Source organism: Numida meleagris, chromosome 2, assembly GCF_002078875.1.
Source record: "Numida meleagris isolate 19003 breed g44 Domestic line chromosome 2, NumMel1.0, whole genome shotgun sequence".
Lineage (NCBI taxonomy): Eukaryota > Metazoa > Chordata > Aves > Galliformes > Numididae > Numida > Numida meleagris.
The window spans coordinates 118,210,101-118,227,749 of NC_034410.1; the positions used below are offsets into that span (position 1 = coordinate 118,210,101).

At 38.1% G+C, this 17,649-nt stretch overlaps 1 protein-coding gene and 1 long non-coding RNA gene across 28 annotated transcripts in view; one reads left to right on the plus strand and one right to left on the minus strand.

Annotated features, from left to right (window-relative positions):
• The window catches only part of PEX2 (peroxisomal biogenesis factor 2), a 45,982-nt gene extending 35,703 nt beyond the window's left edge, over nt 1-10,279 (minus strand). For 5 of the 25 annotated variants that reach the window (XR_002434728.1, XR_002434726.1, XR_002434725.1 and 2 more), the window contains exons 1-3: nt 9,714-9,938; nt 9,456-9,544; nt 2,705-2,768 (exon numbers count right to left, since the gene is read on the minus strand). The gene's annotated coding sequence lies outside the window, so the exon portion shown is untranslated. The other 20 variants (XR_002434727.1, XR_002434731.1, XM_021385415.1 and 17 more) reach the window with 13 other exon arrangements.
• LOC110393013 overlaps nt 11,108-17,649 on the plus strand; it is a 99,067-nt gene continuing 92,525 nt past the window's right edge. The window contains exons 1-2 of one of the 3 annotated variants that reach the window (XR_002434737.1): nt 11,108-17,335; nt 17,435-17,514. This is a non-coding gene — a long non-coding RNA (uncharacterized LOC110393013). Of the gene's footprint in view, nt 17,515-17,649 lie in introns of all 3 variants that reach the window. The other 2 variants (XR_002434738.1, XR_002434739.1) reach the window with 2 other exon arrangements.

Sequence of the window (17,649 nt, forward strand, 5' to 3'; positions counted from 1 at the left end):
AAGAGCTCCCACTGACTTGAGAAAAATCTTTCATCAGTCAAACACTCTTAAAATACCTTAAATGAAAATAACTAAATCAAACTAAATCAGTTTCTAATTACTGCGCAACTAATATTTAAGCTATTACCTTGTAAAGTCTGAGATGTTTAAGGGGAATAAAAGTTCACAGTACATTTGCATTTCCTGCAACATAATGAGCATAGATAACATCATCTTTCCAACTTTTTGGACATTTTTAATTTAATTTTTAATTTAAAAGAATAAATAAGAAGATAAGCACCTAACAAGTCATATATTCTGTTCCTATTCTTTACCTCATATCCCATTTCCTCTTCTTCCCCTATCTTACTTCCCCTTTTTTGTCATCCTTTTCCTTAGTATGTCAGATTGCAAACTCATCTCTACATGGATGCATCAGTTCCATGTATAAATTACCATTCCCCGCTGTACTAAATTAAAGCCAGCTGCTGTTGCTTTCAATTAATTTGATGATTAAAAAAACTCAAAAGCTTGACACAATAAGCTGCATGACAATTTGAGGCTTTCCAAAAAAGAAAAAAAAAAATCAAAAAACAAAACAAAGCAAAACTCTGAGCAGTAAAATGGGGAGCCAAAATATATACCCATTATGCAATATCAATGCTCTTTCTTAGAAAATAGCAGCAGGTAACAAGAACTGTCTGGAGATACACCTTGTATTTACTGTTAATAAATCAAAATCGTGGAGGGTTCAGGTGAAGCATTTGACAGAGCTCCAGCTATGATGGTTAACTAGAAAGGAACAGCCCCTTGCAACAAAAGGGCAACATCTCTGACTAAACCAGTATTGGAAAGTCTTATTGCAAGGGATCCCCTGTGCTACAAAAGTAATTCTCAACCACTGATGATCACATCAGCAGATAAAACACAAGGATCTGCCTGATAAGAGATTTTGTTTATGATGAGGATACCAGGTTCTGTTATAAGGACAGATAAATGAAAGTATCTAATGTACTGCATGTGTAAAAGTGAAAAGGACAGAAGGCTTTGAGGATGTGCCATCCTTTGTGTTATATAGGTAAAACAAATCACTGCAGTAAAGGTATGCAGCTCCTTTTCAGAATGGTTCAGAGAATATGGGCAAATGGTTGTTAGCACACTGTGGGCAATTATGGCCATAACTCTTCATGTGTTGGTTACTGTTACATACCTGAAGAGTAGACCTTATGTGTACTAACTTATGTAATACCTGCTTCTCACTGTTACAAAGGCTCTGGATCTCACATAATCTTATTTATCGTGCACAGTGCCAATGCCAATTTTATGCATCTTTTCTATAGCCTCCTTGCCTTTCTTCCATTTGATACTATTAAAAAAAAAAAAGCGTTATCTAGCTTAAATTCCCATTTCACACATCTGCTGTGTTTCTGTTCTGCTTCCACCTCTCTGATCTGTATGGATGGATCACCCAACAGTTATGGAAATGCCAGGATGAAGATTAAGAAGATATGCAGAAGGGATTCAGAAGCAATGCCTGTTCCACACACTCAGATACAATTTAATACAGGCAACAGAACCCTGAAATTTTGCATGAAACATACCTTGGGCCCCTCACTGCAAGAAAGACATTGAGGCCCTGGAGTGTGTTCAGAGGAGGGCGATGAAGCTGGTGAGGGGTCTGGAGCACAGACCTTATGAGGAGCGGCTGAGGGAGCTGGGATTGTTCAGCCTGGAGAAGAGGAGGCTCAGGGGGGACCTTATCGCTCTCTATAAGTACCTGAAGAGAGGCTGTAGTGAGCTGGGGGTCAGCCTCTTCTCTCTTGTAACTAGTGACAGGACGAGGGGGAATGGCCTCAAGTTGCGCAAGGGGAGATTTAGGCTGGACATTAGGAAGTACTACTTTTCTGAAAGAGTGGTCAGGCACTGGAATGGGCTGTACAGGGAGGTGGCTGAGTCACTGTCCCTGGAGGTGTTCAAGAAAAATTCAGATATAGCGTTGAGAGACATAGTTTATAGGGGGATTGGTGGTAGGTGGATGGTTGGACTGGATGGCCTTGTAGGTCTTTTCCAACCTAGCTAATTCTATGATTCTATGATTAGCCTCATTATTTGCAAACACAATCATTGCTAAGATTTTATTTCATTTTTCTTGCTTTTTATAAACATATGCATACCAACTGCACAGTTATGAATATTTAGTGGTATGAAAGTGTAACAATGCTGATCCACATACTGCACAGCAGGAACACAATGTCTTTTAACCTTTTATTGGAAATACGTACTAGATGAGGTGGTAAAATCAGTAATGTGTAGTTAACTCATAATTAACCTTTGTCCACATCTGTGCTAAAAGGAGTACTGCATATAAAACTAAACTGTAACATATTTACACTATGTTAAATTCAAGGTCCTTCATTAATTGAAAGATAAGTCTGTTCACTGCCAGTTCTAAGTTTTGGTCTTACATAGCACAACGTGATTAAATGGATCTAGCTATAATCAAGAGCTATTAATTGGTGGAAAGATAAAGAACAGCATTTTATCTGACGCTTGTGTATCATTTTTTTAAACTCTAGTTCTACAGAAAAATAAGTTGATGTGATTTCTGACAGCTAGTCACTCCATCCCACCTTCATTCAACTGGGTGTTGCCACCTTTTCTTACAGACTTAGCACCAACGCTCATGCTGAACTGTTCTAGTATGTTAAAGTAGCAGAAAACAAACCTGTTTGAATGTGTTTTTCTCCACATTTGGTACACAAACAGGCGAGCACAGCATCTGGTGAGACCTGTTCAGTATCAGTAAGAAGAACACGAGGGTCAGGAACGAAATAGGTAACCACAAGACTGGTTGCCTCTAAATCTCAGCATCATACTCACATCTGCTACTAGTCCACTGTGAGATAAAAAGGAAACAAAACAATACGACTGGTAGAAATGCTCTTTTAGTCTTCAAACCAGATTTGATGAATGTGCAAAGATAACATCAAAACACCGTAAATCAGAATAATGAAACCTTTTTCTGTCTTATGAGAATTAAAACAAAAGAATTACTTACACAAGTCAGATGTTGTACTCATGCAGTCTTGCAGGTGAGAGGCTACACTACATTAGGAATACTGTACAATTCCTCCCAACTCTTACCTCTTTGATATGATTGTAGTTTGAAATGTTTGGCATACACAGTGACTAATACAGATGCTGGGAAAATCAGACGTGTTCACTGTCCCCAAATCTTGACAGTTTTATTACTTGGTAATTACAGTAACTTTAAGCACATGTGAGAAGACTGATATGCTTTCACCACACACTCTTCAATCCTGTAACTTCATTAGCATTTTAGAATCCACTAGTAGGGCTGCACATACGTATTATGAGTTTGGAAGGATAGCAACTTCCTTACTATGCAATCATCTCTGACATCTTCCGCAGTCTTTCTGCAATTCTGGAATGAATTCCCATTCATGATTTAGTAATGCCCCACAGAGTCATGGCTGTCTGTTAATTTCCTTCCCAGGAAAAGTCCCCTTCTCTATGCCAGCCCCCTACTGTGATATCTCCTGTCTACTCCTCTGCTGATAGAATTAATAACATTGCTTTTAAAGAATATTATTTTTGAATGTATTTTTCAAGTTCTCTTAGAATTTGGACTTGGATTATTTCTTTTCGAATTCCACAGCCAATATTAGCAGACATTGAGACTGCAAAGATAAGCAGTGGCAGAGAGAACATTTTTGGACAGGTTTGTACCACAATCTGCCCAGGGAAAAGCATAATGGATGTAAAGTCACTGAAATTTTAAAGCCACTCTCGATATGTTCTAAAAAATTTGCCAACTCAGATCCTGTGTCTGGAAAGTTCACATTTAAAAACCAACCACTGTTAGGGAAATATACACTAACATTTTCTAGAGAAAGATTGATTTTAATTGGCCAAATGAACATCAGCTAATCATACACTTTCATCTAAGTGCAAAAATATCTTTCTCATTTTTTGTTTCTTACAAGCTTATGCTATGTGCATTTGTATAGACCTAGGTGTACATGTAACACGAAGGAACAACATACACTTTACATTACTTACAGGATGGAGCTGAGTGACCTAAGGAAAAACATGCCTCTTCTGAGGCTTGCTGGAAAGGAGTTTTTTTTCTGTCATTTTGAGGTAATAAAAGGGATTTCCTCCTCTGAATTTCTTAAAGTATGTCTGCAAAATCACTACTGGGTTGACAAATACTGTTTATTTACTGCAAGCTAACAACACAAAAATTCTGAATTGCCTTTTTTTTTTTTTTTTTTTTTTTTTTTTTTTAAAATACACGTGATAATAGGGAAAAGTAGAAAGGGAGCAGGGAGCAGTGTGTTCATTTTAAACTTATGATGTCCTGCTCAACAGGGTCATCAAGAGCAGGATGCTAAGGACTTTTTTCATCCAGCTTTTGAATATCTCCAAAGACAGTAATTCCACAGCAACTCTGGGCAACCTGCACCAGTGCTCCATCATCCACACAGTACTCAAGTGCTTCCAGATATTCAGAGGGAAATTTCCATATTGTAATTTGTGCCCACTGCCTCTTGTCCTGTCTAGAGGCACCACAGAGAAGAGCTTGGCTCTGCTCTCTTTGCATCTGCACTGGAGGTATACACATGCATCCATGAGTATCATCCTAAACCTTTTCCTCTACAGGTTTACAACTACTAGCTCTCTCAACCTTTCCTCATATGTGACACGATCCAGTCCCTTAAGTGCATTTGTAGCCCTTCACTGAACCCTCACCAGGAGCTCCTCATCTTTCCTCTACTGGGGAGCCAAGAAGAGGAGACACTACACTCCAGGTCTGGCCTTACCAGCGTTGAGGAGACTGAAAAGATGCTCAATCTTGACCACCTCCCTCAATCTGCTAACAGCACTCCTCCTAATTCAACTTAGGGCACCTTTACAAAACCTTCACAGCAAGATCACGCTGTTGGCTTGTGTTCAACAAGACCTCCAGGTCTTTTTCTGCAAAGCTGCTTTCCAAAAGGTTGGCTCTCATCATACATTCATGCACAAGATTATCTCCCGCCAAAAAATCAAGACTGCACTCTGTTGAACTGATGAGGTTCCTTTCAGGCTATTTCTCTAGCCTGTCAGGGTCACTCAGGATGGCAGCTCAGCCCTCTGGTATATCCACCATACGTCCTAGTTTAGTGTCATATGCAAAATTACAGAAGATTCACTGCCTAATCATCTAGATTGTTAATGAAAATGTTAAACAGGACTAGACACAGTATTAAACCTCAGGGTACACTCCTAGTTACCTACTGACTGCTTACTAGACTTTGCACCACTGCTCACCATCCTCTTAGCCTGGCTGTTCAGCCAGTTTTCAATCCACCTCCCTGTCTGCTCAACCAGCCAACACATAAACAGAATTTCTCTGACGGCGTTATAGGAGACAGCATCAGGCATCTTACCCTATCTATATTCTAGATAGACTGTAACTGGTGTTCTTCCCTCTTAGAAGCTTATCATAGGAAGTTACCAGGTTTGCCATGTTTGACTTCGTTCCCCTTAGTGAATCCACACTAGTCCTGATCAAAGTCCTTATGCTTCAAGGACATGGTCCTTGAACAACACTCAGCTTCCCTAGACTCCTATAGGGCCTTATCCCATGGGACTCTTACAAGCAGATCCCTGAACAGTCTCAAGTTTGATCTCCCAAAGTCCAGAGTTGTAAGCTTGCTTACTAACATTTAAACTAGTCTTTTTGTTACTTAAACCAGGCTCTAGTATCAGTAACTAACTGAATAAGAACAAGATTGCACTGCTTTCTACCAAGGAGCATATAGCTCAAAAGAGATGCAGGCTAAACTGGGACAAACAAACATGCTGAACTTCCTTATTAGAAACATATTATCCACAGAATCTTAATCAAAGACACAAACGCTAAATAAAACATGCCTCCCCAAAAATCACTAAATATCAAATAAGTTTTAGAAATCACATACTAAAGATAACGTAACAGAATACATCTAATTCTTCAACTACAGAGTTAATACAGAACAAGTTTATAATATCTGAAGAACATTTTTTCTATTTTTCAGTATTAAATTATTCATGTTTGTCTGTTTCTTTATTGATATTAGAACAAATCATGCATACAAGCTAATTCAATTAAGCTGAGTTTATACCTAAAGTTTATCAGAGTTTGACAGATTTATTTATTTAAGATCTTTTTAATTTCTGATCTCACTAAATAATCACAGAAACTGCAAATGCAGTTGTGCTTTGGCATTTAAAAAAAAAAAAAAGCAATGCCAAAAAAATGTAGGCCGTTATAACCAACACAAAAACACATTGGTAATAAGCTACTTACAACACAATCTGACACTGCTGAATGTTTTGTCCGTAGTTTAACTGACTAGTTTTCCTTTAGATAGCTCTTCATCTTCTCCCTCCATTCCCTCCCTGTGCTCTCAGCTTCATAGCTTTAAAATGACTTTGATGTTAAAGAAAATTAGTAAAAGATAGGAAAAACTGGGGAAAGTGAAAATATGTAATTAAATGTTTTACTTCTGAAATACCGTGTGTTAGATTACTACAACAGGATACATATTAATATTGGATTCAGACATCATTCCTCCTCTCTCAATTATCCACGTCTTCATTCATTTCACAATACATATGTAATCGATACTGACTGCTATATGGACATCTGATATCGATACTCTGTAGTCAAACTTGCTTCATTCTTTCCTTCCCAATTGTTTTCTGAGTTGCTGCAATCTCCAGCAGTTTTCAGAAGTGCCACTATAAAAGACTATAAGAGATAAAACACTGGAGAAGATCAAATGTCTTTCTTGACTTGTACCACAGCATTTGATGTCAAAAGCACAAATGGAGGTCCTCAGATTAGTAACAGTGCCAAAAACCTTCAGGAGTATAGAAATTACCTTTCCCATTCCATTCTACAAAGTGTCTAAGGAAGTCTTTATATATTATCAATAACTATTTGTAAGTTTTAATAGAGTTTTATTTAGTCTATCAAAGGAATATTTGCTCCCTACATGTCCTGAATCACAGTAAGTATCAAAGCTTTTCTGTGAGTCACTACATTCAATAACAAAAGAAGTGACATCCACAGTCTCAGGAGGAAAAAAAAATATATCCAAAAGGAGACAAAGGCACAGAGCTCTCAAGCAAACAACAAAAAAATTCCTTCACAACAACATTCTCCTTGCTTGAAAAACATTCTATTTAGAAAGAAAAAGAAAGTTAGATACTCAAAAGCAGTTGTTTTACCAGACCAGTTGATTTTGCTCAATTTAGAATTTTTAGGATGCTCAATAACTGAATCTATAAAACGATCTGATTTGATCTACACAAACTAATACTGAACCTAATTTACATTACAGTTTATCAGCCAACAAAGCCATCAGTGATTATCTGCATTTTTAAATAATTATCCGTAAATGACTGTTCTCCTTACACAATGAATTTCGATCAGTTTTACTTCATTGATAAGGGTCTGAATCCTTGTTTGGTATGGCTAGCTTAATCCTCAATAATACCCCAACATTAGATGAGGCACACCATTCACATTACCTGACAGTCTTTTAATCGGTGAAAGCATTTACATAGCATTTGTAGATCCATTATCTGAGAGATTAATTATTTTTTTTTAAACTAAGTTCAAAGAATGATACTTTATGTGCTTGTGCTGTTTTAAGTGTTCCTAAGGACAGATTTGAGAGACTTGAATTTGAGTTCATTTAGTAATATCTAAGTTCACCAGTATTACTTTACAGTTTTGAGACATCTTTTAACATGAGTGAAAGAAATTTAGCCATTCAATGAGATGTCTAATTTTAAACTGTTTATTCAATTATGTCAACTTTAAAACTTTCACTGAAGTTTGAATGGGAATTAACTTTCTTCATCTAAGTTCTAGAAAGGTTGACCTCAACAAGTGAAAACATAAATATGGACCAAGGCAGGAAGAAGTTAAGGGGATTTAGAAGCAGAGGCAAAACTCTAGGCCAAAACTTATTTCAGCTGCTTAAAGTGTAATTAAAGTGTAAATGCATAACTCTTAAATCACTATTAAAGATACAAATAAGAGCAATGATGCTTTCTTAATAATAGATTTGCACAAGTATACAATCTTCTAATAAATTTTAGTAATAAAAATATTACTTTCAAAGCATTACTATAACATATAAGATAGTAAGATATTGGAAGGATTTAAGTTCAGAAATGGAAATTAGTCTGAACGAGCTTATTTGTGGCATAATATATCATGCACAGCACTGTCCACAAACATCACTATAGATCTAAGTGGTGAAATACTCTCTCCAAGAACAGGATATGTGGATAATGTGGCTTTTTAATTCCAAAAGTATTCCTATAAGAGCATTAGCTATCAAAGCAGGTGTTCTAAGAGTGACAGTCATCTGTTTCCATAATTCTGAAGTGTAAGTGTCAAATCCATCCAATACGCTTGACATTATGTGCCCTACTGGTCTATTCCACTTTTACGAAAAATATGGAAAAAGTCTTCTAGAGATTTCATTTACAGACCCCATAGGTGTGAAATTATCCACTCCAGTCCAGATCAAGTAACTGAAACTGATCACTTCATTTCCAGTGAACAGACTTAAACAGAATTCAGAGGTGTGAACTGTTACTCCCTTCAAAAGTTTATTTCTACCATAATTCATATTCCAGCAATGACGCTTTTCCCAGCTGTTTTCCTGCTAATCTGTTCATTAGATAAACCAGTGAAGATAACATCCTGCAGAAGATGAAAAATTGCTGAGATGAAACTGAGACATAAAGAGAAAAAACATTTGTAGAAGAAAGCACTGATAGAATACCTCTGAATAAAGAATAAAAACAGTAGCAGTCTTAGAATTAACAGTTTATCAGGACCTGCTGCTTAACTGCGTATTAATAATGGCTCCAAAAATATAAGACAAGAATCCACTAACTTCCAAAATATTTATCCACTAGTTTTATTTTACTGGAATCAGCTTTTACAATGTCAGTGGCCACACTTCAACCTTTGACCTTGATGAACCATTTCCTCCTGCCAGCAGGCAAACAAAGATACAAGAAATCTGGGTGGAAGGAAATATACACTCCTCTGGTTCACAGCAGTAACTGTATCATGACCTGGAATTCACCTCACTGCCAAAATAACTTGGCCATTCAGACTAAATCTGCATTAGTTTTGGGAGAAGCCATTGGTTAGCAGCTAAACACTAGCAGGCTGCACAAGACTAGGTTAAAACAAAGTGGAAAAGATTTACTGGCACCCCCAGCAGAGAGTAGCCAGGAACTGAGGTGTACCATGGTTACAGGGAAGTTTACTATAAATGTTTTGCAATTCCAACTGACATTGATATGACAATTCAGATGAAAAATCATCTCCACCAAAATTTAATGTGCTGTCCTCTCTACAGAACATGTTTTAAGGCTCCCTCCTTTCTTACCTTATGCTTTCGGCCTAGCTGGAAGCCCCGCAGCCTCTTTGCACAGCGAGGCAGGCAACAGGGAAAGAACGCCAGTGGGACTCACAGAACTGCGAAAGCCGGAGAGGCCGTTACGAGAAGCAAAGCGTTTACAAGCAGGGCCGGGTGCTAACCGCAGCAGGCCCGCAGCCCCGAGCTTGCCCGACCCAGGAGCCACCCCGTGCCAGACCTAGGCGGGTCGCCACGGCCCGGCTCGCCTCGCCCCACGCCTCAACTGACCTGCGCCGCGGGGCCTGGGCCGCACGGCCTCTGCGGCGCTGCCTCAGGCCTCCCAGCGAAGGCCTGAGCGGACGGAGCCCCCGCCGGGACCGCCACTCGGCCACCTCCCCAGATCCCGTCCCGCCAGCTCGTCCCGCCGGGTCACAGAGCCGGCTCCCGCTGCCTAGAGCGGCGGCAGCATAAGCGATAGATGCCACAGGTAACCGCCTAGAGCGGCCGCACAGGAAGTACCTTCGGGCATAGAGATGACGCGTTAGAAGGGCTACCAGGGCAGCGTTCGCGCCATGGAGGTGGTTGACTGACAGGCCAGGGAGCAAATTAAGCGACAAAGGATGAAGCTGAAGAGCCAATGGAAGAGGGTTGGAGGCGGGGCGGTGGTTGTGCCGTGCCGTGGCACGCCAGGCGCTGCTTAGTGGGGTTTCTGCTGTTGTTGGGGGTGGATGTTTTGGGAGACTTGTGCTTGGGTACAAGCTCTCCCGCTGGGCCCCGAGGGCCGCTTAGCGGGCTGGGGGAGGAGGAACAGTGCTCGGCGAGCACCAGCTCCGGCCTCCGCTTGCTCTGGATCCCGTGTTTCGGTGCCCTCGGAGTGGGGCACTTAGGAATGCGAGGCCGAGCAGCCTGGGGCCTGGAGCAACCTGAGGTGCGGCTGTGGCCCGTGCAGGCGGGCTGAGGGGCGGATGTAACACTTACTGATAGAGTTCGAAGGTCTGTGAGAGGAGGAACGGAACAGACTAGAGTGAAAATGTGATAACTGCCCGTAAATACTGCAGGCAGTAGTGCTGTATTCCAGGGCTGCGTGGTGCGCTGCTGATAGATGGGTTACTGGTAACAGTGACATGTAAAGGTCCTCTCCTAATGGTCACAGAGTGTTTGATCTGTCTGGGAACAGCAGCTGCTCCTGGGGACGTGCAGGTAGTAGCACCACAGCGGTGCTGGGGAAAAGGTGAAAAGAATAGGAACTGCTGAGTAATATTTGAAAGTCACTGGAATATGTGTTTTAAAAGTAGATTGCAGTCTCTTTCTTGGTTTCTCAGATAGCAACTAACCTGCAAAGTGTATAAAGAAGTATGGAAATAGTTCACTTACAGCTTCTGATTTTGTTTCTATATGAAAAGTTTGAACATAATGCACACTTGGCTGAGGAGAAGTCTGTTAGAAAGCTTTTTCTCTCCAGAAACCTGTCAGCAGCCTTTCAGCACCTAAAGTGGGACTATGAGAAGGAAGGGGACAGACTCTTCGTCAGGGTCTGTGGTGACAGGACATGGGGAAATTATTTCAAGCTAAAAGAGGGGAGATTTAGATTGAACGTAAGGAAGGTGTTTTTTACAGTAAGTGTGGTGAGGCACTGGAACAGGTTGTCCAGAGAGGTGGTTGATGAGCCATCCCTGGAGATGTGAAGGTGAGGCTGTACCAGGCTCTGAGCATCCTGATCTAGCTGTGGATGTCCCTGTTCATTGCAGGGAAGTTGGACCAGAAGGCCATTAAGGGTCTCTTCCAACTCAAAAGATTCTATGATTTTGATTTAGAAAGCAAATTTGAATTAGAAACAGAGCACTTCTTTGTTCAGGGCACAAAGAGCTGTATTACTGTATAAAAGTTCTGTGCAGTGAGACCCTACCTTCAATGGGCAGACTACAATAAAACAATAGATGACCTGCAGCTCAAGACTGAAGCATTGTACGGTGTCCTTTTGTGGCTTTATATTTATTGGCTTTCTCTGGGAGCTTTACTTTCTAGGTGAGAGATTGTTCCACTGACCATCTCTGTTTACCACGTAAAGTCTCAGAACGCAAGCTTGCAGTGCTTAGGTAAACTAGTTGTCAATGCTTGTAACAAAGAGTCTGTAACAAGAAGTATAACGAGAGAATAATGAATGAATTTCATGTGCAATGTAAGAGTATTGAAACTAGCTGTGAAAGACAAGTTTTGTCAATGTAGTTATAATAACTGTAATGAAGACACCTTTCCTCACTCAAATTCTTGAACGCTAAACTTGTCTGAAGTTTGTCTTCATTTTTGTACTCATCTAACAATTGCATTCCCATCTGCTGTTCCTTCTGCTCTGTTCACATGGAGATCATCTGACGCCATGCTTCTGAGAAATCTCTTTCTCCTCCAGGATTCAGTGTGGATGAAGATAGCAAACTCATTTCTGATTGGACCACTTTTGTAAGTGAAATGGCTGGAAATTGGTACCCTTAGCTTTTTCTAAGCTGGGAATGATCATGCTTGCCTAAACTATACTGCAGTGTTGAAAATGAGGGTTTTCACATAAGCAGAATGGAACGGGTAGCAAACTAAGATTACCTTTCTCTGAAAAACTTTTAACACTCCTTCCACCCTGCGAGCAGTGCTTGAATTGTTGTGGTTTGCGAGTGATTCAATAATCAAAATCTTATTTATAGTGTCTTTGTAGCATACTTCACAGATTAGGAATTTAGTCAGTGCAGTTAATGTTCTTCCTGAAGCAGAAAACCACAAATAAGGGACTGAAATATGAAGAGAGAGAGGGAGATGGAAGAAAAATGAAAAGAGTGTACCTTTGTCCAAGGTTTTCATTGTGTCTAACCTTCTCTGTTACTCCTATCCTTCTAATTCTTTCAGGAGATGATAGCAAAATGTTCTCTCACTATAGAAAAGCATTTTCAAATTTCCATGCTACTGCTTGAAACACGGTGATGCTTTTAAAGCAGACATTTTCCATGGCCTTAACTGCTCACAGGTCTGTCCTAAAACCAAAGTAGCCACTGTGCATACCTAGTAAGTACTGTTCATAAACATTTTTATAATGTTTGACCTTAAGAGTGACCTGAAGATTAATGGATATGTTGTATCAGTTTTAATGGGCCTCTTCTCCCTTGGTTGCACACATGTGACTCCCATTAGCCTTAATGGGAGTTATATGCGTGCCTAGAGGTTAGACAAGACCTCTAAAGGTGCTGTTATGCTCTGTTGTATTAACGATCTCATAATTGCTGAGGTGCTGCACCTTTGCATTGAAAGCAAACTAATTAAATCAGTCTAGTATAAGTTGGTATACTAACATTCTTGGCATGTATGTGGTTTTTCCTGAGACTCTCAGTATGTAGAGATATAGGCCAAATCAAATGCGGAATTTAAATTTTAACTGTGACCTGGATTTGTTTATAAATATCTCTTTAAAACCCATATGGTTTTGTGAATTTGATTTCTAAGAAGAATGACTGTTCATGCTAATACAGGGGAAGATGATGAATGCAATGTTTTATCATTAATGTGTGTATTGAGAGAAGAGACTGAACTGGTTCTTTTTTTTTAATGTTCCAAATCATGTACTTTGAAAAATGCAGTTAGGTCTTGAGGATTAATATGAATTTTGATGTTGAATTTTAATTATAGCACTGTTACTCATTTCTACCAAGTGCCGTTAGACAAAGCACTTCACCTTTCTTTGATTTCCCGGTATGTAAAATACCTGCTTGATTCATAGCATTCTAGACATAAATTAATATCTGTACTATGCTTTGAATACGTAAGATTTGTCCATCCAAATCTGTTCTACTGGCATGATAATGACAACTCAGGAGGTGGAAAAAAACAAAGTATCTAGCCAATACAGATAGCAAAAGCCCTAGTAGAAATGTAGATCTGGTGACGGAACTAATTCTGTTTTATAGCTTTATGATGCATAAGACATTGTGATTGTAATGAAAAATCTTTGTTGTGTTTTCTTGGGGGGGAGGAGGTTGGAAGAAGTGGTATGGTTGGAAAATCATTTGACATTTTTATCAATCAAAATCATTATTAGAATTTGACAGTTACTATTAAAGTTTGTGTGCTGTCTTCCATGACTGTATATGTAAGTTTGAAAATTAACCATGATGTAGTCTCCTTTGAAAGTATAAATCTGGGGAAAGAATGAATCTTAATATTTAATTTCCAGAGGAAAATGTTGTGGTAACCTTCACATCTTAAATTTGTTTTCTGTTTTTCTTGTATTAGATGAAAGTACTTTAGAAACTCAATTTTGTGATTCCCTTTATTATTTATGAGGTAATGGAAAGATCTCACATCTGTTCTGATTGATGTAGTTTTTTTATTTTGCCTTTACAAGGTTCATAGTCTTTATTAGAAAGCAGCAAATTTTCATGACTATGATGCTAAAGTCTTTTCTGTAACTGGACATACCTGGAAAAATCATGTGAATGGTTAATGGTTTTGTATCTGACTTTTGAGTCTGATATATATAATGTATGGTATAGTTTCATCAAAGTTTTCTTTATCATGTGAATTTAAAAAATAAAAGTATATTTACACTTAGTAACCTGGGGTTATTTCTCCATTACTATTTTAAAGAAGAAATAGGTCAAGTGTTACGTTAAATATATATAGAATGTTGTTAAAGAAACTTGAAAATGAAAGCTGAACTTAGCTTATTTCAGCTTTTGTACATATGCTTACCCAGAAAAAAGAAGGAACGGGTCTACTTTATAACCTTTGCAAACTGCATACCTCCTAAATATGAAGATTGTAGGTGTCTCTGTATACTTGAGGTTCTTTGTCCTTTCTTGCTGGCATACTCTGAACTCCTAGTCATAGGGATTGCATTCTATGTATTTTACAGTGTCAAGCACTAGCCTTCTCATGAAAGAAGCTTCTACTGGAGAAAAAAAAAGGAAATCTATTTTTGCTACTATTCATAGACCAGTTTTCTAAGGAGAATAATCAACATCTTCAAAATGATTTAGCTATTTTTTTTCCCTTTGTCAAGAATAATGAGACTTTTATTATTTTTGCCAGAATAACGGCTGACGTGAAATGAGTGGTTTATTATATTCCCCACAATTTAAGGGTGATTGAATGCTGGAGCATGTTGTCCAGACAGGTTTTAGAGCCTCCATCTCTGGAGATTTTCAGGGCTTGATTGTACACAGACCTGAGCAACCTGCCCTACTTTACCCCGCACTGAGCAGACCGTTGGACAAGATGACCTTCAGAGCTCCTTGCCAACCTCAACCATTCTGTGATTCTGTAATTTGTGTGGTTACCTTGCCACAACTTTTGCATTATATACCAACTTGCAAATACAAATTCAAATATTTAAAATGGTAATTGAGATTAAGTACTCCTATTTTATCCCTATCTTAAATTTAAAAGCAGTAGTTAGCATAACATGGATAGCTATGAATGTCATCAAGCTAATTAACAGAATATAGACAGTGTGCTGTACTGAATACATTACAGTTTTCTCAGAATGGAAAGATTATACAGAGAATTGACATGAAAGTTTTTAATGCAAGTTGCTTCATATTTTAGCCTCAGTTGACATACTACTAAATAAATAATGCAATAAATACTAATGCCATTAATAACTTATGTTTAATTTTATACATGTGCTCTTGATTGCCTTAAAATTGTTTTTATATTATGTGTTCATAGTTCTAACAAGAATGAACTAGTTATACCTTTTTCAGTTTTTTGATATCCAGCAGTTAAATTTTAACTGAGTCAGAAATATTAGGTGATTTAGTGAGAAGTTAAAAACTTGAATCTTAAAAGCAAGATATTGGGGTTCTTCTGAGTTGTGGTCTGTTTCTGAAATCCACTGTAGTTCTATATATAACTTCTTACTGATTCATAAGTTTGTTTCTGTTTACACCAATTCTGTGAGAAGGTAGCTGAGTTGTTAAATTAAAGATGAGCCTGCATTTTAGCCTCTCTGTTTCATAGTTTTTTGCCTCTATTAACAATTTTAAGGTTTAGTGATGTAAAAACTGAGATGGTTTAGGCTCGGGCGCCCTTGACTTCTGACTGTAGATGTTACTGAAACAGTGCAAGTAGAAAACAGATCTGTGATACCATCTCAGTAGCGATTCGTGTGAACTTGCGCCAAGTGGAGAAGAGATTGGTGATACCATTCCAGTAGAAATTTGTTTAAACTTGCCCCTGGAGCTCTTGAGGATTTTATAACCTTGTCAGTCATTAGATAGTATTCCATAAAGTTGTTGTATATACCAAATATGTTAAAAAGCACCAATTAGAACTGGGGAAGAGTGTGCTACAGTGCATGTGCTCAAATAATTGTGAGGATAATAATAAATCACTCTAGACTAATGATTCCTGTATGAACTTAATAAGGAAATAATAAAGAAAGACATGAAAACGTAACATTGTTTTTGGTAACCTGTACATTTTATTACCTCTACCTTCACAGTTCAAACATGGTACAAAATAGATGGTTTCATTTGTTAGTGGTCATTGGAGAAGTTGATTTGATGTGCTTTCTCTGCTTGTGTTGTTCCCAGATACAAAAATCAGGATATTACTACAAAAATTTCAGACATCAAGCTATGCATGGAATAAGCTAAAAAGGATATGAACCTGCCTTGATTTATTCTTTACTGTTCTTCTATAATGTGATGCAAATTATTTTTGTCCTTTATATTTGTGTTTGGTTTTTCTCTGGGACAACAGAGGCTGACTTTGTGTTCTTTTATAAGTGAATAGTTTGTCCCGTTCAGTTCCTTGTGCAGCTAATGTCACAGAAAAAATATTATAGGAATTCAGTGCTGTTTAACTCATTTTTCATAAGCCACTGTTGCTGGTAACTAGGATTAAGGGCCTAGTATGATTCTGAATGAAGATCTGTGATGGATAAACATGAGTGCTGTTTTTCCTAGGGTAAACATTAGTAATGACTTCATCAAGCTGATACAGAATTTTCAAAGTTATGGTTTATTTCAAATTAGACAAGATTATCAGCAAACCTGTTCTTTGCCCTGTAACGGAAGAAAAAAAATCATATGATTATTTATGTGATTGTATATGCAAAATCAACTGAGTAATGCAGATACCTAAAAACAGGAGGAGAGCTGGATTTTAGAGGAAATGTCTGTTGTATTCTGATATCAACAGCAACTTAGATCACATTGGTATCACATCAGAATAATGTTTTACAGCCTCTGCCAATTTAAAAATCAAATGGATGTTAGATTTGTATAGAACAACACATTTGACTGACAGAAAAGGCTGTTATAGATGGATGTGATGTTCTATCCTTGTATAACAAGGGTTTTGACTGACAGTTTAACAATAGTACACTTTTTATCCCATATATTCTAAATGATTATTATTACAGTACAAAGCATTTTTGCACTTGCTGTATATAGATAACGTACACTTTTTGTGTAATAACATTCAAGAAGAGAGGGTTCTTTTATGTCTTAGAAATGATGACAATTAATGAAGGCTCTGTCTGACACTTACAACCAATGTCAAGGATTGCTATTGTGGTGCATGGTAATGTAAAAACTATTGGGTACTTAGCTCCCAGTGAAGGATCAGCATAACTCCTGACACATGCTATATAGTGGATGAAATAAATCTCCTTGGAGAGCAATAGAAATATTTCTTAAACTGAAGAGTACCCTTTCTTTGTTATAATCCTTCTTGTCAGCTTTGCAGCTCTTTGCATCTCTGTAAAATGCAGTTTTAATCTGAAAAGTTACTGTTTGAAATGGTACTTATTAGTGCAACAAATTTGCTTTCTTTGCTCTGCAGTCAACATTTCTCTGATAAGAGACTAAGGATTCTTCTTCAGAAAAATGGCCAGAGATAAGGAAGATAGGCTTTTTCTTGTTTAGGTATGTGTCTAATTTTCTTTTGAGGAATTGCCTTCTTTTAGTAGTATCCTATCATTTTAAGATTTTCACTTTGAATTCATGGTGTCCATTGTTCTTCAGATCTTTGCAGAATTAAGCATGCTAACTTGCTTCTTAAAGCATGGATGTCCCCCTTTGTATTGATCTTCATGAGACCAGAGGTATATAATTTAATGATTATACAAAGATCAACTTGAAAGTCTAAACTTTGTAAACTTTAGTGTTGTATGCAGCTAATGAAGGCATGCTATTTTATAACTCTTCCAATGAAAAATGCCTTAAAAATTAAATGAAAC